The sequence below is a fragment of the Strix uralensis genome, chromosome 2 (genome assembly GCF_047716275.1).
Source record: "Strix uralensis isolate ZFMK-TIS-50842 chromosome 2, bStrUra1, whole genome shotgun sequence".
In the NCBI taxonomy this organism is placed as follows: Eukaryota; Metazoa; Chordata; class Aves; order Strigiformes; family Strigidae; genus Strix; species Strix uralensis.
In genome coordinates, this window is record NC_133973.1 from 32,590,559 (window position 1) to 32,615,996 (window position 25,438).

The window sequence follows — 25,438 nt, forward strand, 5'->3', positions numbered from 1 at the left end:
AGCTGAATTGGTAGATGCAGAAATAGGATCACGTCAAGCAATTGGAGAATTCACACCACTGCATTTTAGACATCTAATTAAGGTGTTTAAATTAGCAGCCTAATAAAGTCAATGGAAAGAGGTGGGTACCTAAGTGGATAACAGGGAAGTGTCTTATGGAGAAATGTCTCCATTGGCATGATGCCCCTTGGGTTCTTAATCTAGGCACCACAGTTAGGTGCCCAAACTTAACAAGTGTGAATATTCCAGCTCTCTAAGGCAGAAATCATCGCAAAATACTACAGGATAATGTATTAAGGAACAGTTATAATAATTTTTAATTTTATCAATTTTTTCTGCAGCAGTGATCATTTAAAACAGAGGCAGTAGTGCTGTTGAATAAATGAATGACAGCTACCAAAAGGATTACATTTTCAATTCTGCCTTTCAGGTAGAGCTGATCAAAACTGTTCCACAGAATATTTTTCCAGTGAGATGCAGCAGTGTAATCAAATCCCAACTTGTCACAGGAAGATGGCGAGTTTAGACCAAAAAAAGGCTTTGTTGGATGTGTACACTGTGACCCTCACATTTCCCAGAGACACCCTGCATGTGTTTTTGCTTTGTTGAGTTTAAACCTGCAAGCGCATAGGGTCATTTTGGAGGCTGTCTCCCATGGATGCACAGTCAGACAGTCCCTTCAAATGCATTTGGTGGGCAATGCAGAGATACACACCTTGCCTTGCCAGTAATGACATAGCTATGGCCCAGTTGAGGGGAAGCCCTGAGTGCTACTTATTTCCTGCACCTCTGCTCCTGCCAGGGCACAAGGCTCAAAGCAACCTGGCAGCAGAAGTGTGTGGCGTCACCCTAAAGGAGGGTTGGATTATAGGATTAAGTATGCTTCCCTGAATTTGGTCTAGGAAGAAACTCAGGAACAGGCAGAAGAGCCCATTTTTCTTTCAAAATGTAGAAAGACCGAATGAGCAGGGATCTTAGCACTGCATAATTATTTCTTAGCTATGCTATTATTCCATTTTTGCCTGAATTAATAATATTACAACTCTGGGAACAAAACTAAGAGATGTTTTATGTGTCTTCAGGTACTTTAAAACACTAATTTTTATGTTTTTGCAAGCATGCACACTGGTATTGAAGAAAAGTCCAATTTCTCAGAAGGGATTTTTTTTATGTTTGATATTCATCTATATAATTATATTCTGGATTCAAACTTTTTTTCCCAGTTGTTCACCAGCTCCATACTGATAACTACTAAATGAAAGAAAATATCTTTGGAAAAATGCTTTGCTTCATAATGAGAGGGATATCAGCTCGTCAAGTCTTGCTTTTATGCACTGACAAAGGATGGGGGTGGCGCAGCCTCTCTCACAGCTCCTTTCTCTTTCTTGTTATACCTGAGGGGTCATTTGCACGAAGGGCAGTCCAGATTTGAGCTCTGCAGAGGTGGTGATGCAGGGCAGGAGGCCTGCACCTGTAAGGCTTAGTTTCTCTTTTTCATCTCTACCACTCTGCTCTGCACAGACTGTTTTGGCAGGTAAAGGAAATTTATTATCTGGAGTACTTAGCACAGTGGTCAGAACTTGATTAAATGGCACCTGGAAGCCAACAAACTGAACAGGGAGAAATGTATCTGTGGTAAGGAGAAGGGGAGAGCAGTACGATTGTACTGGAGGAAATAAAATTCAGCAAAAATCGGAAAACGATCAAATGGATACAATGGCAAAGAAGAGACGGTATAATGGAAGTGTCATGATAGGCAAGATAGAAGAAACAAAAGCAAGGAAGAGGAAAATACAGAAGTGAAGTTGGGAAAAGGATATTAAATTCTTTCTCTAAGCAGCGCATCTAATTCTCATACAAAGAACCATGCTACAGAGATCAGAGAGCACTGTCTAAAAGGCAAGTGGGTGTAATTAAATAACACTAAAAATCTACTGACTGTCCCAAAGGAAAATTAATTCCTTAAAATAGGTTGCACCTTTGGAAAGAACTGGACAGACATCACAGGGTATATCAGCGATGCCATTACCCCCACTGCTAGTTAAGTAAACCGCCAGTTTTACAAAGACTTTGTGCCTGACGGAAATAAACGATTAGGAAAATATGGCCAAACTCATTATAGAGTTCTCTTAGAGAAAACCAAAATGGTATATAAATTGAGAACAAGAATGTACCAAATAACATTGCAGATACAAAATACCTTAGTGTCTAGGAGTGCGGAGGCAAGGAAAAAGGGGAGCACGCTACTGAGGTGGCTTTGATATAGCTAGAAAATTATCCAACCTGCTGCTACTGAATTTTGCTAACAGTCTGGGCTCCTTGCATAGTCCCACAGAGCAGATCTCTGACTGAAGACAACCAATATTTTCATGCAGTGTTGATAACTTTTCTCTTATACATAGACACAATTTTGCAGAATATTCTACTTGGGTTTGCTGCCTACAAAAGGAAGCCTGAAGCTTTCATAATCTGAAATATGAGACTCATAGAAAGGAAATAATTCAGGAAAATCTATCTGTGGATCAGCTGGAATGCTGCAAGCAGGCGCAGGATGCAACCCCATAACCCCAGGAAAAACCATGCATCCCTTAGAAATCCCATCATGTTTCCAAGGCCATTTAAATCCCGAATTAGACAGAAAATTTCATCTCCCACAGCAGCACAAGTTTGGCAAACGTAGCCACATAATGGATTATTCCTGATTAGTAAATAAATAAATCAATTTCTTCACCCTACGTTGCCATGTGTGTGAGCATGCCACAAACATTCAACAGCTATTATACATACAATACGTCTCAAGAGTGTTGTGGTGGTAATCCACAAGATTACTTCATTGCTTTTGCTTAGACAACACTTCCAAGGGACTCACTCTTCCCATGTGTAAGACATGTCCTCTCCAGAGACGGTGCAAGTGCAGCTGGCAGAGGAGACTCCAGAAACAACCAACATCCCTGAAGGGCTCAGGACATCAGAGGGTCCATTATGGCCAACTCATCTTATTTCAGATGAGATTTGGCTCTTCCAAACGTGAACAGCTCTGGAAACCAACAATGTTACCAGACTCCCTTTCCTATGACATTCAGCTCACCCAAAAAGAGAAGTAAAAAGATTCTTGTGACAGAAGCTGATCTTTTTCCCTCTGTTGAGTCTGCTCTGAGGTTTGCTTGAAGTCTAACTTGCTGTGTATCTGAAAAGAAGTTGCATCCATTTTAAAAACACTAGTTCTATGTAATAGTGTATGTATCCAAAAGGCAACAACAAAAATAAATAAACACAGTCAAGAGTAAACAGCTTAATTTTTGCTTGAACTCCACACGTGTTTAGAAAAATCTAGGCTGGGATATAAGCATGAAATGCAATTTGAAGTAATTTTGCAATGTTTGAGCTATTAAGTCAAATATATACTTACAAAAAAATCCTCTTTAGAGAACTAAGTTTTATTTACCACTTAAAATAACTCACAGCCTGAACAGGTACTGGTGGCACTCTTCATATTTCTTATGAGAGCAGTAGAAAAAATTTCTACAGTTCCACATGGACAATATATAGTTACTATTTTTCCATCACCGTTGTACACCATTGATCTTGACAAATGAATCCTGTCAAATTGGCTTCTTTTTCCCATAAACTCCCTTTGTGATCAGTTTAGCTCTTAATGCTGATCTCTAGGAAGCTGCCTCATCAGATAATGGTTATCCCCATCAGATAAAACTGTAGTTTATCCTTCAATTTCCTTTGATTCAGGAATCAAAAATATGAGGTATTGCATCAAATGAAAACCAAACTATCAAATACACTATTTATTCTCATGGGAATAAAACATGTAACAAACTCTGCCTTTAGCAGATGAATACCCCTGTGGCAGAATATTTGTATTTATGAAAAAAACTGTTTTAATGTGAGGACAGTAGACTTATGTTCATCTCTAAGCACACACACAAAAAGGAAAAAAATCCACCTAGCAGAGTGAATTGTCATAACCACACAGACTTTAGCACTGAAGCAGTTGGCAACATCTCAGTTATCGACCCTCCTTGGTTGCCATTTTTCAAGAAAATCACCATGTCCCACTGTTCCCTCTTATAAGCCAGGCACAGATAGTCATTCATGGCTCCTAGAGGAACTTTTCAAAATTAGACAGCTAAGAGCGGGGCACGGGCAGAGTTGCTTTTGAGATCCACTTCTTCCTCACCCCAGTCCCATTAACAATGACCATAGTCACCAAATTTCCTCACAGCACTCGTGTGAGCTCATTCTTTTCTCTGCTCCACAGATCTTTTCTTTGAAAAATTATTAAACTTTAAAAAAAATGTGACATTTCAGTACTTAAAAATATGTCAGGCCAGATGGTGATGAGCCATCCAGTGCAGTGTTCAAGAGAAGGATATTCTCTATAGGCTCACTAAATATTTTATTTGTCTGTTTGTTTTTTTATTCATTTAATTATTTAATTATTATTTTGTTGCTCAATACGTAGATAGGTTTTTGGGGAAAATGTGTTTACACATTGCAAAAGCACTAGTAGTGTACTTCTGTCTGAAGTTTCTCATCTCATAGTTCCCCTACAATGGTCTCATTTGTATACCAAACTACTCCTTCACATCTTCCCAAACCTGAATGACTGATACCTCATAAAAACCTTTGTGCTTGCCACCACAAAATAGAAGAAAACCAAAGCTGATGGTAATAACAAAAAAGCCAAAAAGAGCTTTATAGCTTACAGGATTGAAATATATAAATAGGGGTTTAATCTTCTAGGCATGAATAAAACTTCCAACTAGATAATTTCTTCAGCTTCGCTACGGCTAAACCAAAGCAAACAGACATGGAGCAGCAAACGGCACGACAGCAGATGGCACTTAAAGTAGGCTTCCTGGGACAACTAAGATCACATCACCTAGGGAAAAACTGCCCCGGTATTAACATTTCACTAGATTTCCAATATGTGAGAGTTCCCTGCTGTTTCTGAACTTGTTTTAGGAATTATGTAAAATAAGGAATCACAAAGTGTCCAAAACAGCATCTTACAATATGACAAGAAAAAAAAAAAAAAGGACAAAGGCAGATTTTTTTATAATCCCCTAAACTTGAAAACCTATGGAAAGCCCCTCAGGCCAGTGGCATGAATGAAGGCAGACTGGTTCATATTCTCCCTTCCGCTGAGTGCTCCCTGTAGGAAGAGGTTGGAGGAGAAATTAATGTGAAGTTGTGTGGTGGCATGGATGCTCTGTTGCAATTGCCCTGACATGGACTTAACTAGCAAACAGCAGCTGAATCACAGGTCATGCTGGGCTCCAGGTTCCTCCCATTTGGCTGCAAATTCCCAAGAAATTTCCCATTTCAGAGGGGCTGAGTGTGACAACTCCACTCACCCTAGGGCAGTCTGATGTCGCACTCACTTTAACAAGTGAGCTCAGAGAGCAAATCCAGCATTTTCCATGTCATCTTTAGGGATGTCTACTCTGCCCAGGAATTTCTTTTTTCTTTGTTTCCTGCCCACAGCCAAACATATCATTGTTACTGATAGAGCTTATATTCAGAGTCTTATGATTAAGTAACCATTGTAAGAACCAGATTGGTTCTGAAGCTAAGTTACACATTTCTGCCTCTTTCAACTCATTTATGATAAATCTCGTATTTATTTTAAAGAAAGGAGAGCTATATTGGATTTGGAGTCTGGTCCCTGGCTCCCTATTCTTCTGCTACATACTATCATAATGGACTCAAGGAATCTAAAATAAAAATACAAAATGTGTCTTCTTTCTCTTTCAGCCTTCATGTACCTCCTCCCAAACTGGACGGAAACTTCTAAGAAATTACAGTTTATTGTTACTGGTTCCCATTATAACAGACAAATCTGAACTGAATTTAAATGCTGCCTACTAAATTAGACCACAGTCCCCCAGGGATTCTTTTCACAGGGCTCCAGCCCATCCCTGCTTTATGGAAGCTATAGTTTTTCACTGTGTGCAACATGACTCTCCTGACAGTATATTTGCTTTTTTATTTGCTAGTTTCCTTATCTAACTTTATCACAGCCAGTGTGCAATTTTTCACACTTCCTTTCACTGTTCTTACCGTCACTTTTGTCAATGTCCCCAATTTACAGTCACACATCCTCCTCAGCAGGACCAGCTGCTAGGATGATGCTGATGATGTTTACACTCCTATAAAGATTTTTCCATGCTTTCATTAAAAGCTGCAGTTTGAAATGTCACTATTGACAGTGGTTTTGTTCTGTTATTAGCACAACCGCGGTTTGTTGGATTACCAAAGAAGGACAGCTGCCAAATAAAATTTTTGGCATACAAGCCTGTGAGTGACAGATCCAGTAGAGGCAAAAATTTGCAGCACACAGACCTACTTAATATCCTTTTTAAGATATAGGGCACACAGTGTGTATACATAGTTTGCACAGCAGCGATGGTGCTGTTGTTGCTGTTAGTTGTTGAGTGAAAAGCTGCTTATGGAGCAGGTACGCATAGCATTTTAGCTCAGCCAAACCTGACCGCGTGTTTTTGAAGCTAATCTGCTGATCAGCCCCAGTTATCAGATTTTTGCTTGCATCCTGGAGCAGTCTTGAGGGACACAAGACACTTCGCTTCTGGAAGCTAAACGAGAAGATGTGCTCCAGAAGCATAACCTAACACAAGCCTACCACCATCGGGCATGTTGCGAGAGCACAGCAGAGCCCAGTTCCCATAAATCCCTGCAGTTGCTCCAGTGGGACTGTCACCTGTTTTGGTGGATGCACTTTTGCTAATGCAGGGAGAGCCTCATGCCCAGACATGTCTAAGGACACTATAACTGAAGAGGGGGTAGCCTCTCAGCTCTAAAATGGCTATGTTCTAAGGCCTGTATTATTTTCACTCGATTATTAGGACAAGATGCTCATCACAGAAACAGTATGAGGATGTGGTTTTTTCCATACAAAATTAACTGTTTGACCTAGGCAGTAAAGAGTTATTTCTATTTACTATAGGTATAAATTAAGCAACCTCACGATGTTCCTTCTATAACACATTACTCTGTGATCGCAGGCGTCAGGGCCACTTAATGATAGTGAGCCTCTCTATTTCTATTGATTTGCAATTTTTAGACTGTTAAGTGGATATAAAAGATTTCACTCCTATGTCAAATTACATTTCACATTTGCTTCTTTGGGAAATGTGTGTTTGTATAGCACCTTGCGCAGTAGACATCCTCTCAGGGCATGTCTACACAGATATTAAGCATCCGTATTGGCATCCCAAGGTGGGTGAATAAAAGCAAGGACTGGAGTCGAAACTGTGGAGCCATGCTAGTGCTTCCTTAACACATGCACGCTAGCCTGGGCTGTGTTCTGCAATGATTCACTGATACCTCCTTTGGACTGAGCTGGCTGCGTCTGCCTGTCCACATCCAAGCAAGTATATCCTTACAAACCTCTGGGGGCTTACACAGGTAAATATTGTATACTACATATTTCTCAGAGTTTGGAAAAACTAGATTTTCAGGAAATTGAAAAGCGGGAAAAGTGAAGGTGATTTTATTCAAGCAATCAGACATGGTTTAGTGGTGGACTTGACAGTGTTACTTTTGCAGTTGGACTAGATGATCTTAAAGGTCTTTTCCAACTTAAATGATTCTATGATTCTATGACATACAATAGTGAATTTCTCCAGTATGTTTGTATTCCTCAGGGTTGCTCCTTGGTGAAATGCATAACTCTCACCCTGGGGAGAAAAGGAAATACCACTTACTCAGCTCCTGGCACCTAACTATGACTAGTTCTTTTCTTTTTTCTTTTCTTTTTAAGAAAAGAAAGAAGGAGTATTGGCAGGCTCATTGCAGCTGTAAAGTGCATTTTAAAAAGACACTCCATTGTTGCAGGGGTGGTTCTCCTTTGGGAGTAGGCATGTAATCTATTGTCATGATCTCAGGAGTCCATCAGTGTAGAGTTCTTCCTTCTTGTTACTGCCCCCACCCCACAAAAAGAACCAACAAATCCAAGTAGCACTTCCTGTCATGGTTTTCAGTAGATGTATGCATTTAAAGAATTGATCTTCTGGGTTTTTAATCAGAAATGCACTCTCAGCATTCCTGCATGGGAAGTAAAAGCAATGGGATCGGTAAATGTTAATACTGCTGTATACACTGTTAGGACTGGACAACCACAAAAAACTTCTAGCACATTTCTAATCACCTATCTGGATAGGCATTATTATAGTTGGATATGGATCATTATAAATATTTTTATTCCTTTGCAGTAACACATACCTGGAAAAACTTACTTTACCAGTACAGAGTCTTGTTTCGCATCTATCAATGTACTGAGGACAGAAAACTAGCAGACAGCAATGTCTAGAAGTGCTTGACTTTGGCCTAATGCTACTCCAGTGAAGTCTGAGGTTTTACCATCAGGAACATTTGGTGCAAGCAAGCTGAATTCCAGCACTTTTGTAAATCCCTCACTGAAAATACAAGTATTTGGTTACAGCGTGCCTACAAGAGTAGGTCCCTGGTTTATTATAAAACAAAGAATACCACCTGTCTTAAACAAAAAGCTGAAAACAGTTGCTGCTGCAAGCAGGAGCCCATTTCATAGGGATAACATACATAGCACAAAAGGGAACAGAAGAGAGTGACAGTAATGCGGACACGAATAACTAGACCCCTGTTTTTTGCAGTATTAAAATTAGATGACAAGCGTAAGATGCCAAGGGTACACCCTTTGCTCTCTCGATTTCATAGATAGTTTTCATCTCTTTGAATAAGACAACAGACTCTGCCCTTTATGGTTGCTCATGCCTGCCTTTGACTTGTACGCACACACAACTGCTGAACTTAAAGAAAACCAGTATTTTTATTCTTTGTGCGGTAAGTCGTGCCTCTATTAAAACACCGCGGGACCATTTAGATCACCACATGTTTTACTTCCAGATCTGCATTCGGCCCCAGGGAAGCATCCTAGCCTTTCCAGACAAGATCAGAGAGCATGCCCCTGTGTCTTTTTCATATGGGTGCTTATGTTGCTATTGCATGAAATACATATTAGAGGATTATCTGTGGACAAATACAGCTAGCGAAATTCTAATTTTTCTTTCTCATAAAGTGACCAAAAACCTACAGAACAGGACAACTGAGACAGGTCCAGAAAATAGGGTGTTGAACAAAAGGTGGGAGGTTGTTTTCAAAGGAAACCTTGTCTAGTGGGTGGGACAACCCACTGTCAGAAAAGTTAACTTTATGTTGGATGGAAAGCCTGATGTTATAAATTACATATGGAAAATTACCACTTCCTTTACATCGGTGCCTACACAGGAGTTGATACCTATCTATAGCTGTATCTCTAGAGGCTAACATCATAGGCTTTCTATATGAGAGAATTTAAGCTTTGCTCTGTACAAGAAAGTTTCCTCCAGAGGCAGAGGGAGGAGTGCTATAAAAAGCACATTTGGGTGACCTCGGAGTGTCATGTCAAAAAAACTACAATGTCACAGCAGGGTTTTATGGGAGAGAGCTCACCTCTGCAGGGCAGTAAGGGAAATGGGATGGCTTTTTTGGGAGATCAGAAGATGCTTCTCCTCTCAGGGCATCCTTTTCTGACAAAGGTAAGAGAGAGAGCAGAAGAGAAAGCACAGATGCATGCTCCAAGCTGTGAAATTTCTGCTACTGTTGTTTAACCTTGGAATTTTCCTCTCCAGACCAAAACTTCCCATTAGGATGCCTCCAGAGGGAAAAGTAATTGCCCTCCATTCTCTTAGCTGTTTCTTTCTTTTCCTCTCAACAAAGGAGTACCTTGTTTAACCGCAACTACAATTTGGATTTGACTGTTAATACTAAGGGGAATGAAGTCTGGCTCACAGCTCAGGCTCTGCCTTTGGGGACGGAGCAGCCAACAGATGGAACCAAGCAGGGAAAATGTGATGCCGATACAGAAAATAGCAAGAGGGGTACAGGCAGATTATGCTCTCCACTTTATCCTTTTCATTTGTATGGATACATACAGATACTCAGTGAAACAGGAAAGCACCAAATCTGAAACAGATAAAAGAAAATGCTGGTTGATACAAAGAATAATTAATTTGGGGAACACGTTACTACAAGGTGATATTGAGAACTGAGAGTTCAGTGGAATTCAAGAAAAGATGAGACACTAACAGGGAGAATGAGAACAGCTATGATTACATCAGATAAGATTAAATGCAGAATTAATGTATGTTAGTAATAGGTGAAACACCAGAGGGTAAGAAGCTGGTAAAGAGCTTTCTTGAGGGATATCTTTCCATAATAGTCCATTACAGGGTTTCTAATTTCTTCCTTTCAAACCTCAAACACTGGACATTGAAAACTGGAATGAAAAAGCTCCAGGGGATACTTATACAGTAATTCCTCGGATTTCTATAACGTTTTCTGGGAAGTGCCTGTTCTATAAACTGAGTATTGAGTTAAAACTGCATATCAGTATTTACCTAGGTAAAATTAACCTTCTGTTTCTAAGCCACTGACAACAGTGAGTTTTGAACATGAACTGAGGACAGTATGCATCCCCATGTCCATATGTTACCTCACTCTCCCACCAATGACCTCACAAGAGGAAGAGCACCCATTTAAACCCTGCATTCATTTATACTGACAGATTGCAAACACACCTCTAGCTCACAGAGAGCAGGGAGAACTCTCTAATAAATACACAAACTACCTTTAATTTAACATCTGTGTCTCCAAGTGGCATTCTAATATCAGGTTTGTGATCTGTGGACAGTAATCTCTAACTGCTCACTGGAATAGGCATGAAGTGTGTCTGGCAATTTCATCATTTGGTGGATAAATATTTGTGTCTGAGCAAAAATAACACAACAGATTCTGACTCCAAGGGGAAGCCCATTTGTTGTGATTTATACATTTATTGCAGTGGATAAACACTAATGCCATCATGATTGCCCGTTGTAAAGATCCTGTCATCTGTAGCAACCTGTCTTTTCCATTGGGGCCAACTGTTCTATCTGATGATAAGCCATAAAGCTCTGGAAGGTGACTGTAAAAGTAACAGACTGTCAGTAGCAGTCAGAGTTGTTGTCGTTTTGTCACTGCCAGTTATTTGAATTTTTAGGACTTACAAAGCCAGGAAACTTGTTACCTTTCATACAATTTGGTCATTTTTTTTTCTTATCCTGGCAGAAATACTGAACATCTTTAAGTCTTAACTTAATACAAAGGCATCCCTACTGAAAGGAAAATTAATAAATCCTTTATTAGCCACAAATACATTCTTATACTGTCTCGGTAGTTTTATAAGCACATTCATGCGACTTGCTAGATATCTGAGTTCACACTGCAGTGTTCTCTCAAGCTGGGGGCACAATGCAGTATGACAGGATAAGAGAAGTGTATTTGAGAATTTCATGACAGTTTTTGCAATAAATCCCGCGCTCCGTAATATCGTAAGCATGTTGCATGCTGGAAAGTACTTAAGTAGAAACGTGCATAAACACAGTTCCACATACTTAAGATTATCATCAACCTGTCAATTCATTGTTATCTAAGATTTTTTAATTCCATTTCCTTTTCTTTATCCTCCTTGTGTACTGGTGCTTGAGCTCATGATGACAGGAGATAGCAAGACTGCAGTAAAGAGCTATTGTAGCAGAACTCCAATCACTGATTCTCATAAAAGTTATCACCTTTATAAGGCAAGCCTGCAGGCTTCAGAAGCAGCCTCCGGCTCCAATTTTTTAGGGCTATGAGGGCAGGTGAAAGCAGCACAGACTGAAAAATAGTGTCAGACAGGAATTTGGAGGACTATAACCTATATATCAGCAAAAGACTACAGCCAAACAGTACAGCACTGCTTCAGAGAGACTGACATTCCTGTTACCATATGTGGTCCATACATATAAGCTGTACCACCATATGCAGGTACCACCATGCAAATGTATCATCTGCTTTCCTAATGTCTCCATGTCCTTTCCCCGTATTGCAGCAGTCTGAGTCACTGAGAAAACAACACTTGAGTCCCAGCTCCTCTTCCACCGCTTCAGCCAGTAGAGGACATCATCTCCCTCAACTGCTGTCTGCTGTCTTTGCAAGGGGTTTTTTTCTTCCTTCTAATTCAAACATAGATGTTTATGATGAATATTCTGCATTGTAAAGGGCTTTTACAGTAAGATGAAAATTTCTCTCTTTGATTTTGTGCTTTACTTATCATCCACAACATAATAGAGCAGTGTAAATTTTGAGATGCATGAAGGACATAGATAACACTTTTTGAATAACAAACATCAGCATACTTCTGAACTTCCTATGCTCCTTGATTTCTTGAAACATGTTTCCCTGTAATGAAGAGAAAGCTGAGCTACACTGATGGTCCTGATATTCCAGAAATTGCCATCAAAGCTTTCCCCTTTGATGTTTGTCTACATCCCGATTGCACTGTCTCCCAGGCTGGAGGGAAAGATATTGTTGGCATAATGCTGTATGGCTTGCATGAAAGTAACATCACGTCTTAATCCGCTCTTGCCCCATAAGGAACACAAATCTCTCCAGATCTAATCTTTCACAAAAACACAAGCTTCATGGCAAGAGCAGTGACACATTGATTTTGACTATACATCTTCACATAGTGTAGAATGGAGGAAACCTGTATTTCGGCTATCCCAGATATAATCTAGTTCATGGGTAACAGACACATCTGATTTCTTAAGCCAAAAACTTCCCTTTTTCAGCCAGATTTTTTAAGGAAACAAGGTTTGCAAAATCATACTATCTGATCATTTCAGTCCTGTTAGCACCAATAATTTAACCCCTGGCCACCTTTATCTAAGTTTGAAAAATGGTAGAGGTGTCAAGGTCATGCAATTCCTAGAAATGTTATGAAAACCAGTTTGAGGAATGTAGTAAATGGCCTCACCAAAGGAAAAGCTCAAGTTACCTGCAGGTTTGGGCTGCTGACTGTGTGTTTCTTGGAAACACTCTTGCCTCTTGCCACTCGTCATTTGGGGACAGGCAGGAGGACTTTGAAGAAAGAGGAGAACCACAAGTGCTGATGCAGAGAGGAGGTCAAGAGGGAACAAGAAAGGCAGCTGAGGTTACAGTAACTGTAGGATGGGGAGAAGCAGAAGACAAGTCTGGGCTTCATTAGGTCAGCTCTCCAGCAAATAGTTTGTTTCTTGGATCTTTCTTTCCCTTCCTCCCTCCCTCCCTCCCTCCCTCCCTCCCTTCCTTCCTTCCTTCCTTCCTTCCTTCCTTCCTTCCTTCCTTCCTTCCTTCCTTCCTTCCTTCCTTCCTTCCTTCCTTCCTTCCTTCCTTCCTTCCTTCCTTCCTTCCTTCCTTCCTTCCTTCCTTCCTTCCTTCCTTCCTTCCTTCCTTCCTTCCTTCCTTTCCTTCCTTACTTTCCTTCCTATATAGGCATTAGTGTGTCTCAGAATAAATGCAGCAAACTGAACAGATCCTGATTCTTCAATGATGCAAGTTCATGTGGCTCTTCGGTGGTCAGGGACCTCTTCAGATTTATACAAGAATTCACCCAAAGTATTCTTCTGAATTCAGAGACAAATAATGTAGGGGAAAACTAAGTTGTAACACTGTGGTTTTTTTATGTTCACAGCTGTCTTTCCGTTCTTTGAATAACACACTCCTGAGTCCATCAAGTATGTCATGAAGAATGGCAGAAGCTAATCAATCCTAAAATACAGAATGCACCATTCCTACTAGCTATAGGAGTGATTGAATGACCTCAAAATATTCAGGCAGACTCACAGGCCATGGGGACCCAGAGACCCCTGTACTGTTCCACGTGTGAATACAGAGGAGATTTTTTACTTTGCAGCATACCATTCAGGGTCTTTTTATTTCACTTCTACTCTCCTGGCTGACCAGGGAGGTCCTGACAGATTGGAAACCAGCCAATGTGATGCCCATATATAAGAAGGGTCAGAAGGATGATCTGGGAAATTACAGGCCTGTCAGCTTGACTTTGGTGCCCAGGAAGCTGATGGAGCAGCTCATCCTGAGGACCATCACACAACACATGCAGGACAAGTAGATGATCAGGCCCAGTCAGCATGGGTTTATGAAAGGCAGGTCCTGCTTGACAAACCTGATCTCCTTCTACGACAGGGTGACCTGCTTATTGGATGAGGGAAAGGCTGTGGATGTTGTCTACGTTGACTTCAGTAAGGCCTTTGACACCATTTCCCACAGCATTCTCCTGGCGAAACTGGCTGCTTACAGCTTGGATGGGCACATGCTTTGCTGGGTAAAAAACTGGCTGGATGGCCGGGCCCAAACAGTTGTGGTGAATGGAGTTAAATCCAGTTGGTGGCCGGTCACAAGTGGTGTCCCCCAGGGCTCTGTTTTTGGGCCACTCCTGTTTAACATCTTTATTGATGATCTAGACAAGGGGATTGAGTGCACCCTCAGTAAATTTGCAGATGACACCAAGTTGGGTGGGAGTGTTGATCTGTTCGAGGGTAGGGAGGCTCTGCAGAGAGATCTGGACAGGCTGGAGCGATGGGCTAAGGCCAACTGTAGGAGTTTCAATAAAGCCAAATGCCGGGTGCTGCACTTCGGCCACAACAACCCCCAGCAGCACCACAGGCTTGGGGAAGAGTGGCTGGAGAGCTGCCAGTCAGAGAGGGACCTGGGGGTGTTGGTTGACAGCCAGCTGAACATGAGCCAACAGTGTGCCCAGGTGGCCAAGAAGGCCCATGGCATCCTGGCTTGTATCAGAAATAGCGTGGCCAGCAGGGACAGGGAAGTGATCTTACCCCTGTACTTGGCACTGGTGAGGCTGCACCTCGATTCCTGTGTTCAGTTTTGGGCCCCTCACTACAAAAAGGACATTGAATTACTTGAGCGTGTCCAGAGAAGGGCAACGAAGCTGGTGAAGGGTCTGGAGCACATGTTGTATGAGGAGGGCTGAGGGAACTGGGGTTGTTTAGTTTGGAGAAGAGGAGGCTGAGGGGAGACCTTATCGCCCTCTACAACTACCTGAAAGGAGGTTGCAGAGAGCTGGAGATGAGTCTCTTGAACCAAGTAATAAGTGATAGGACAAGAGGGAATGGCCTCAAGTTGTGCCAGGGAAGGTTTAGACTGGATATTAGGAAGCATTTCTTTACAGAACGGGTTGTTAGGTGTTGGAATGGGCTGCCCAGGGCAGTGGCAGAGTCCCCATCCCTGGAGGTGTTTAAGAGTAGGGTCGACATAGTGCTTAAGGATATGGTGTAGTTGGGAACTGTCAGTGTTAGGTTAATGGTTGGACTAGATGATCTTCAAGGTGTTTTCCAACCTAGATGATTCTGTGATTCATTGAATAGAAATGTGCCAGGCTGCCTGCGGTTATCCAGTTGAGATCAGTTTTCACAAACAGTGGGGGCTGTCTGCTGCCCCCCTTCATACAGGCAACTCGCTGCTGGCAACAAGGGCTGTCCCTGCTGTGGAGACTGATGTATTATCCCCTGGCTTCCCTGCAATGCTCGCCAGTTTGGGTTCCTTCTCTCTCACTCTAATTTTTATAAGGAGTTTTGCGTGATTACATGTAAATATGACCCTTTTAATCAGGTTACTCAGTATAATACAAGCAAAATTCTGATGAGATAGATGCTGTTATTGCATTACCTATTTTTATCTCCATTGATTCTTCAGTATCTTTCATGAATCACTTTATTGAAAATGTGACAGGTTTACGTCAGTCACAACAGGACTGTAACAATATTAGCTCTACCATGAATTCAGTGTGACACCAAAATTGTATCATACTTGACCTTATTTGATATATTCGTGTACTGAATCAGAAGCTCTGTGCTAAGCTGCACAAAGCAAGGGGAGATTCCTTTCTAACAAGACGTTCTTCTGTATAAATAGAAGTTTGTGCTTTAGTGTTCGCTATGCTAGCTCCAACCACGTGATCGTATGTAAATAATAATGCTATTTCTAGAAACTGTGGCTAGAAGACATTCCAGCTCTCTTATTCAAGCCTGTTTACAGCATCATCAGTAGCTGGAATAACTTACACCTGGTAGAATCTGTTCTTGCTATAAACTAGTGAATTTTGGCATTCTTTCCATGCGTCTGCTTTGGTGAGAACAAGTAGGGCAGAGAAGGAAACTTTCACAAAAGTGGAAGACCTTAACAAAATCAGCAGCTGGAGAAAAAGGAAGTAGGAAGAGGCCTTTTACCATTGATTTCCTCAAACTAATGGAATCCAGAACCTTCATTTGCAGTTTGGATGAGCTGCAGTAAATTGCACAACTGTTCTCTTCTGTCAGAATAATACACTTGCCATAACCTCATCACTGTAAATGGCCACAGCTCCATTGACTCTGGGAGAGTCAGAGCTAAAGTAGTCTTTGGGTCATTTTTTTTTTTCCTTGAGAAAAAGTGGTCTGTCACTTAAAACAAAGGACAGAGAATCAGAAGAGATGATTTTGTACCCCATTTTCTCACAGATTTTCTGTAAGAACTCACAGATAAGAGCAAGGGCTTAGTTTTCAAATAAGTTTTGCAGTTAAATCTGCTAAAGATAGGCAGTTTACAGATCATATCCTGGAGAAGCTGTATGAACAGTCATTGGGCTTTACCTGTTGCCAAAGAAGTTTATAACAAATTGACTACTATGGAAGAAACCCGAGTTTTGAATCTTTGAAAAAGTCTGTGCCTGCTTCCTTCAGCCCCGCCAAAAGTAGGAAGTGATTTTAAATATAACGTATGCTGAAGGAACTTATCAGCACAACTTTACTTGGCAGGAACCAATATTTTAATTATAAACCTTGCTTTCAAGGGGTTAAATTGGAAGCATGGCTGACCATCACCTCTTTGTATCCTACCTGTCTCTGTTTAACTTAGAGAAATAATAAAGGAACAGAGTTGTGTGTATTAAAATCCTAAAATATGCAAATAAATATGTTGAATATTAATTTTAAAATGTTTCTTTGATTCTTGTTAATCCTCAAACATGGATTAATTCAGCAGTGATAACAAAATATAAAAGCTGACAATCTGGCATGAGCAGTAACTGCATTTCATTCACATTTTTCCTGTGCATTTGGAATTCTGGGTCAAATAATCAATAAAGAGAGTTTACTAATATAAATACATCCATGTTACTTCATAGTAAAATACCATGAATCGTTTCATCATTCTAAGAATTGTAATAAAATATGCTCTTGGTATTGCAAACAGCTGAGTTGCAAATACAGAAGCCAGGAATTCTATCATTAATTAAAACTCCCCAGCAAACTTTGCTCTGCATCTTCTGAACTAGTTATTTAAATTATTTAAAAATCCTATTTCTTACTGTGCAAATGCATAGTCAGCTGGTATCACTGAGCATCTCAGTCTAAGAAAGTCCATCCTTCACAACAGCAGTTAAAAGCCATCAGAGAGAAGCAGCTTCACACTATGCTTAGTAGAAGATGCTAAAAATGAGCAATTCCAATATAAATGCCATGGAAATAATACTTCTCAATTTTCCCACGTCTTAGTAGTGGTGGGTTGACCTTGGCTGGCTGCCAGATGCCCACTGAGATGCGCTTTCACTTCCCCTCCTCAACAGGACAGAGGGAGAAAACTAAGGTTAAAAAGCTAGTGGGTCAAAGTAAAGACAGGGAGATTGCTTAACAATCACTGTCATGGGCAAAACAGACTCAACTTGGGGAAAATTAATTTAATTTACTTCAGACAAAAATATATTTGCATAGTGAGAAACAAAGACAAATTAAAACACTACCTTTCTTCCTTTACCCCAGGCTCAAATTCACTTCTTCATTCCCGACTCCTCTACCTCCTCCCGCCTGAGCAGTACAGGCATGATAGGGAATGGGGGGTTGCAATCATTCCATAGCAGCTCCTCTCTGCTGCTCCTTCCTCCACATACTTTTGCATTGCTCCAGCATGGGGCCTCTCCATGGGCTGCAGTCTTCCAGGATAAAACTGCTCCAGCATAGGCTCTCCATGGGCCACACTTCCTTCAAAGCATAACCATCTGCTCCAGCCTGAGGTCCTCCACGGCTGCAGTGTGGATACCTGCTCCTGTGTATTCTCTCCAGAGGCTGCAGGGAATTCCTGCTCAGGAGCCTGGAGTACCTCTTCCTCCTCCCCTTCTTACCCTGGTGCTCGAAGGAATGTTTCTCACACTTTTCCCCTCACTTCTCCCTGCCAGGCAATGTTTTGTGTTTGTTTCTGGGAGCAGTTTCAATAAGTCATAAGCATTATTTCTAAAGTTTTTGTTTTCTTGCACATGATATTTGTAAAACAATATGTAACCCAGAAAACAGATCAAGACTGACTCGGATGATGTTTCTTTCAGAAAAGAGGGAAAGTGCTAAGGAGAAGTACAGCTGACCAGATACAAGGTTCACCTGTTTACTGACAATGCATAATAAAAATTTAGCACACACAGAAATACTCAGGACAAAGATTCATACAATGGCTTCCTGAAATTACCTTTGTGAGAAGGAAGAAAAGGTGGGATCTCATCACCCTTTTGCTTCCAGACTTGTAGAAATAAATTAGTACACAAGCCATCTTAAAACAGTAGTTGTCATACTAATTATTCTGGATTTATAATGAACAATTACCTTTTCTTTCACCAGCCTTTCTCATTATCTTGCTGTGCAAAGTATTTCAATACGTTATGGAAAACTGGACTAACTTTTGCCTACATAAAATAGGCTATGAAACACCCTGATTAACACAGAAGTAATCTGCTTACATACAGAAATATTCCCATTTAAAGCCAAGAACTAGAGGGCATAAAGTATATAGCCATCTAATTAGTAGAAAACATTTTCTTTGCCTTCCTTTGATTTTGTGCTAACCCCAGCACTCCTGAAAAGGTTGAGATGTATGCTGCATGCCCTGAGTGTCTCTGCTGATGGAGAACTTGACAGAGCAGACATGGCCTTGATCCACTCACCCAGAAAAACACTGCCTGCAGCAGTCCCAGGCATGCTTGCCATCACTGCTTTCTCTTCAATGGCAAAGAGATGCTGTTGCTCCTCCATGCACTGCTCCTGAAAGAAGGGGAGGACAACTGCCACATGGGGAGGAAACAAGGTGCCATGCTGTCATGTCTCCCCCTCTGCTCCTCCCATGAAGGTGATGAGGACGGCACAGAGAAGAGGCCATGGGGAACCTCAGTGCTGGTATTCTTCTCATGTTGGTTAACATCCTCTAGCCCAGTGAAGTATTTGCACCAGATAGTCATGTTGCAACTTTGAGCTAGCAGCGTCTGGGGCAGCTGTAGTGTCTTGGCTTTTGTATGCATGTGTGCATACGTGGGAGACAACTCGTAAGAGGAAAAGGGATTAAATTCATAGTAAAAGGCAGAGGCAACAGAACTGTTTGCAACACTCGATCCTATTGGTACTATGTTGCTTTAAAGGGGGCATAAACTCAGCTTCCTCCCAGGGGCCTGTGTTAGGCACAGAAGGAAACAAACACAGATGAGATCTCCCCACATTGGGAGAGCTAAGAGAAGAGGGCTGGAAGCCAGGAATTCAGCCTGATAGAGGCGTGCATCTGAGTAAAACAGCACTGCATAAGTATTTCACTTCAATGCTACAAGCAATTGTTTTTTTTAGAACACATCCATGTATCATACATACATTGGGCATCTATAGGAGAAGGTCTACGCAGATGAGAAGATAAATGTTTATTGCTAGTTTTCCTTCATGACAGTTCTGATTTCAAGACAACAGCATAAGGGTTACAGTTTCCCAGACCACTTGTTGTTCAGGGCACATCCCACACTCACTCCATCTGCAAATGCTTTTTTAATGTCAGTCCATAGATCAACGACAGGACATGGTCCCCAGGGAACAGCATGGCACCCTAATAGAAAAAAGAAAGGCTTGGGCAGCAAAGTATGCAGTGAGCCACATTGATGCAGCACAGATTCTTCATTTCAAAGAGAAAGATCTGCATTCTTCAGAAAACAGTGTTCAAAAATTTAATCTTCAATCAGTTCAATGGAGCAACTTTATAATTTACAGCACCAGATAAAGCTAGAAGATGTAATGTGAAATATCTGAAGCAGTTCTTTCCCTGTATTAAAATGCACCTTGGGCAACAGAGCCTTAACTTCTCTTAACATATGTTTCTAGCAGATAAGTAAACAATTTGGATGTGAAATGAAAATTTTCAAGATAGTTACAGTTGGAAAAGCATCAGCTCGTATTAGACTTCAGCTGCAGTGCCCCACTGATAAGTTTTTGGAGTGGTTTGGCATAGTTGAAAGGAAGCAGCTTCGGAAGAATAAAAAGCTTTTTGTGTACAAGTTGTTGGATCAGAGATAGCAAGAAGAAAGACATCATTTCTACATCAAAATTCTGAAAGTGGCCTTGCTGGCAGGATCGAATCATATGCGAGAGCACATGACCAGATAGGCTGATCATCTCCATGCTCAGAGAGAGGGGAAGCAGGAACAGAGGGGGCAAGGCTGGGAAGCTTAAAGGTTCCTGCGCAGAGAAACAATCCACTCAATGCATTGAGCTGCATCGACATTCGGCTTCCTTATAACTGTGGACTCCTTCAGCTTTGTGGACAAAATCTTTAGTCATGTGCAAATTGAACTTTGCGTTCAATGCCATCTGCTCGGCTCCGTGGGACTCTGTGTGCGGCAGCAAGTTGCGGGTGAGAGCTGAGGTCATCCCGACACCACCACCGCGATGGCTTAGCAGCAGATCACAGACCAGCAAGTCACCCCCACTGAATTTCAGCACAGTCACAGGCTGAGCGGTCTCTTTTCAAAGTGCCCCCCCATGCTGGTTTATACACACTGGATACTAAGCCGTTCTCTGCAGTGAGCTCCTTCTCTGCCCAGATCCCTGCCACTGGGCCTAGGGAAGATGTGTTACAGACAAGAGTGCTGTCTGTGTGTCCTCAGAGGGACCTTTGCTGAACCATTTCCAAATGGAGAAGCAGGAAACCTTGCACTTCTTTCTACACTACTTGGTCATTAGCAGACAAATGGAAACTCATTCAAGAACAAATGCCCATCTTTAACGGGTTTATTTAATCAGATGAAGCTCCAGTAAAGGAAACGGCATGTCACTGTAAAGATCACAGTATTTCAGCGTGCAACATGTCAGAAGAATAGCCCGTGTTGGCTTGTCCTAGTAGGCCTGCCCTGCTGTCTGCACTGCCACAAGCTACCATCCTGTCACTGTACCTCAAGGTTCCATGGTCCTTCACTGGACAACAGACCTGAAACTTGAACCATCCAGATCAGACTTACAAGACTGGCAAGGCTCATGCTGGCTGATGACTTAGGTGTTAGAAGTGCTTCACCCCAGAAAAGGCAAAAGTGCTTTCCCACAAGGGAGATCTACCTCATCTTTTGTAAGCGTTGTCTGTAAGACCTTGCAGCAGCTGTCAGTAAGAAAGGACTCCAGATGCTGTCCAGTAAGCAACCTTGTCTTTGCTGCTTCTAACTCTGCCAAATGTTAGCCACCTAAAGCGACATTTCCCCTATCTTGCAGGTGTCTCAGACTGAATACAGGAGGTTTTAGTTGTTCCTGACAATAACAAATACCTTTTTTTGTCCAAACTACAAACATTCTGATAATCTCTCCACCGAGAATGTTTTCACCAAGAATATCTTCATGCAGGGACTTAAAATTTGATGGCCTGGTGCTGTGAATGCAGCCAGTGACAGCTTTTTAGCAATGGCCAGATAAGTACTCTCCTGGTTTGAGTGAGTGACAAGGGTTTTTTGGTAGCAAGAGAGGGGGCTACAGCAGTGGCCCCCTGTGAGAAGCTTCTCGAAGCTCCCCTAGCTCTAAGTCGGACCCGCCTTTGCACCAAGGCCAGGCCAACTAGCTGCACCTCTGTGATAACATATTTAAGAAGGAGAACCTGGGAGGAGTTGTGGGAGTTGTGAGGAGAACATCTGTGCAAACACTGAGGACAGTGGAAGAAAGGAGGAGAAGGGGGGGGAGGTGCGCTGGAGCAGAGACTCCCCTGTATCCTGTGGTGAGATGGCAGGGCCACCCCCCCTGCCACCCATGGAGGTCACCGGCAGAGCAGATATCACTTTGCAGCCTGTGGGGGCCCCCACCCCGACTCAGGTGACTGCACCCAAAGAAGGCCGGGACCCCATGGGAAGAATGCCCTGCTGTTGTAGTTCAGCTCTGGGAGGACTGCAACATGGGGGGTGACCCACGTGCCCGTGGGAGTGACTCATGTTGGAGTTGGTTTGTGGAAGACAGTCTCCTGTGAGAGGGGGACCACACTGGGACAGGAGAGGAATGCCAGAAGCTCCCCCTCCACCATCCCGAGGTGGAAGAAGCATCAGGACTGACCGCACCCCCATTCCCTGCCCCCTGCACCCCTGGGAGGGAGGAGGTAGAGATATCGGGAGCAAAGCTGCTGAAAGAAGGGAGGGGCGGGGGAAGGTGTTTTCAAGATGTGGTGATGCTTCTCATGATCGTACTCTGTTAAGTGTTGTTGTTAGTGTCTGTATTAAATTTATGTTCTTTTCTTCTTCCCCTAACGAGTCTGTCTTTTGCCTGTGCCTTAAAAGATGACATAATCCGTCCTTGTCCTTATCTCAATTTCCTGGGTCTTTTGCTTCCCTCCTTCTCAGTGCTAACAGGGAAGGCGGGGGAGTGAATGGCATCTTTGTTTATTTTTCCCTTCTTGGCACTGTTGGGGAAGGGTGGAGTGAGTGGCTGCATGGTGCCAGTTGCCCTCTGAGCTCTAACCACAACAAGTACCTACTGTACCTATTTGCACGATGCACGTGTTGCCCAGAGCTTCAGAAACAAGCCTGTCCCTTGCCTGGTTTGGTATCTGCAGCAGTATGTGCCAGGAGCCTGCTGCCCCTTCATTGTACTGCCAGCCAGCTTCCCATCACCAAATGCCTCTGGAAAAACCCCAGCAGAAGCATGTCTCATCCTCCTCTAGGGCCAGGTCTGTAGGGAGAACAGCCACATCTACTGCTGATAGATGGCACAGGTCTCCATCCTGCACTGCACTAGCGATCCTTGCTGTGCCCATAGGATGTGAGGGGAATGTTCCTGGCATTTCTGATTGCTTTTTACACAGTGATAGAGAATTATACCAGAAGATTTTTCTATAAACATAAGATTAAAAAGTGAAACCCCAGAAGACGGGAAATATCAAACTAATGTTGACTGAGCAACTTCAAAATCCCATCCTTTGTTACCTAACTTACATACATTATTATTCAGGATTTCTGCCTCATTTACTGCACTCTTTTACTATCACCTTTTGCATTTAATATTTTTAAGTATGGACAAATAATTGAGGATATAACATTCTATTAACAAAGCCATTTTGTTTAGCATGAGCACAGTTTGTCATACAAAACGTGTTTGAAGAACCATAGGGAAAAACAGTACAGCAGTGATTCCATCTCCTTCTTGCACCCTGTACAAGATATTTACTCATTCATCTCCCATTCCAACAGACTATCAAAGATCATCTGTTTGATTTTTCAGTAATTTCCTATGCTCTTTCTGAATCCTAACATGAAAAAAAGCATTCAAAAATACAACATGAAAATATTTTAATTAGAAATTGTAATTTTATTTGTCTCTGGATTGTGGGGGAGAATTCTTAAGTGGCTTACCACTAGTTTCTTTAATAGTTCTCAATAGCTTATTACTATATTCTTTTATGCAGACAGCTAACTTGCTATCCCCATGAGATTGCTGAAGTTATTCATCATGCATTTTGACTCATTGGCCAATCTGACAGTGACTGGCAGTCTCTGGAAAAGTATAGTACAGCTAAAAAACCTGACCTAACTTTTAAACATCTTTCTCTGTGATACTGACATAATCAAATGGAGTTTTACATATGTCACGCTGTTGCTGCAGCAACCTGGCCACTTCTGCTCTGACTACTGATAGGGAGCCTCTGAGCTTGATGTGGACTCAGATGTCTTGAGATTAGTCTCTTGGTACCATTCCAGAGAAATCAGGATTAATTTGCAGTTCCTCGAAAATGAAGTAACTATTTCACGTAAACTACTTTTCACATTCCGTCAGGCCTGAGCTTCCTATTCATAACCGTTATAGAAATGACTGGGTTGGCACAGGGCCCCCAAGACATTTAGGAGAAAGCCATTTGTATGGCAGGAAGGAGGATTAAAACAGCTTTGGCTTCTCTTGTATTTTTTCTTGAATGAGAGCAGAGAAAAGGTTATTTTTGTGAAAGCAAAAGTTGCATTTTGGGGTTTTTTTTTCCTCTGGATGTTTACATCTCAGTGCATCTGATTTTCAGTTCTCCATTTCTTCATCAGGGATGAAACCAAGACAGTGAAAGCAAAGGATTGTGAGCACTGAAATGTGTAGTTCCCGAACCTACAGTTAATTCCTAGCTAGCATGCTGTAGAATTTTATAAGGACACCTGAATATTTCGTAAAGACTTCAACAGTTTTGATGGTACAGTCTACATCGCTGCACATGGCTCGAATGCTCTGAAAGCCTCTTTCCAACTGCTTAGACCCTTTCTTGGGGAATAAGGGGGAAACACAGTGCTGGAACAAACACGATGCAAGAGAACGAGTCAGGCCCATTCATGGGGTTTGCTGTATTTGCTGGGCATTACAGCCTAGCAAAACACTTAACCACCTTGCCAATGTACATAATATTCTTCTAGAAAAGGCATAAGTAACAAAATGTTTCTGTATTCGAAATATATATAATTACAGAGGTCATGTGTGCCATAATGGAGTAGTCTGTGGGAGTACCAAAACAAGGAAAAAATTTTGAAATTCTTCTGTACACAAAAGGTGTCCATCCCTTGTTAAGACTTACCACGTCTGATCTTCAGCAGAACACCACTCTGCTGAGCAGATGTGAAGCTGGAGGCTGGAAAGGACATGGCAAATGATGCTGAAAAGATGCTCAGAAGAAATCTGAGCAGTGAAAAGGCACTTCCAAGGGCCATGGATGTTGGTGGCCTCGGAGGGGCTTCTGGCTAAGATCAGATAAGCACCTAATATTTGGCCACTACCCAAATCTGGAGAGGAAGGCACGTGCTCTGCTTTCTCAGAAAATCCTCCAGTGTCAGGGAAAATCTTCAGCCTTGTCTGATTTGCACTGCACATCCAGGGCTGAGCTCCAAGTGTGTGCAATAGAACACCTACCTATAAACTGTTTAGTTAAACACACTTGGATCTCTATAGCAGCAACACTTCCCACTTCATACTACTAATTTCCAAAGGATCTATGCAAATCTTCACCTAATATACAAACGATAAGGAAATGACAAAATTGTGATGCAGTGGGCAGAGGTCTGGGGTAATAGCACTTGAGAGACCTGGAGCCACTCCCAGCTTTGCCACAAGTTTGCCAGCAAAACACTTCAGTTATCTGGCCTTGGCTTCCCCAATCATAAAATAAAACTAATTGTATGTGCTTTGTGAACTACTCTGAGCTCTACTGCTTCAGAAGATCTCAGTGTTGTTATTATTCATTACAA

The 25,438-nt window shown here is 42.0% G+C and overlaps 1 protein-coding gene across 6 annotated transcripts in view; it reads right to left on the reverse strand.

Annotated features, from left to right (window-relative positions):
* Positions 1 to 25,438, reverse strand: part of GRIK1 (glutamate ionotropic receptor kainate type subunit 1) — a 178,038-nt gene that overhangs the window by 143,890 nt on the left and 8,710 nt on the right. The window contains exon 1 of one of the 6 annotated variants that reach the window (XM_074858162.1): positions 2,788 to 2,862. The exons of the other annotated variants lie outside the window; for them this stretch is intronic. The gene's annotated coding sequence lies outside the window, so the exon portion shown is untranslated. Of the gene's footprint in view, positions 1 to 2,787; positions 2,863 to 25,438 lie in introns of those variants that run through there. 6 annotated transcript variants of the gene reach the window in all.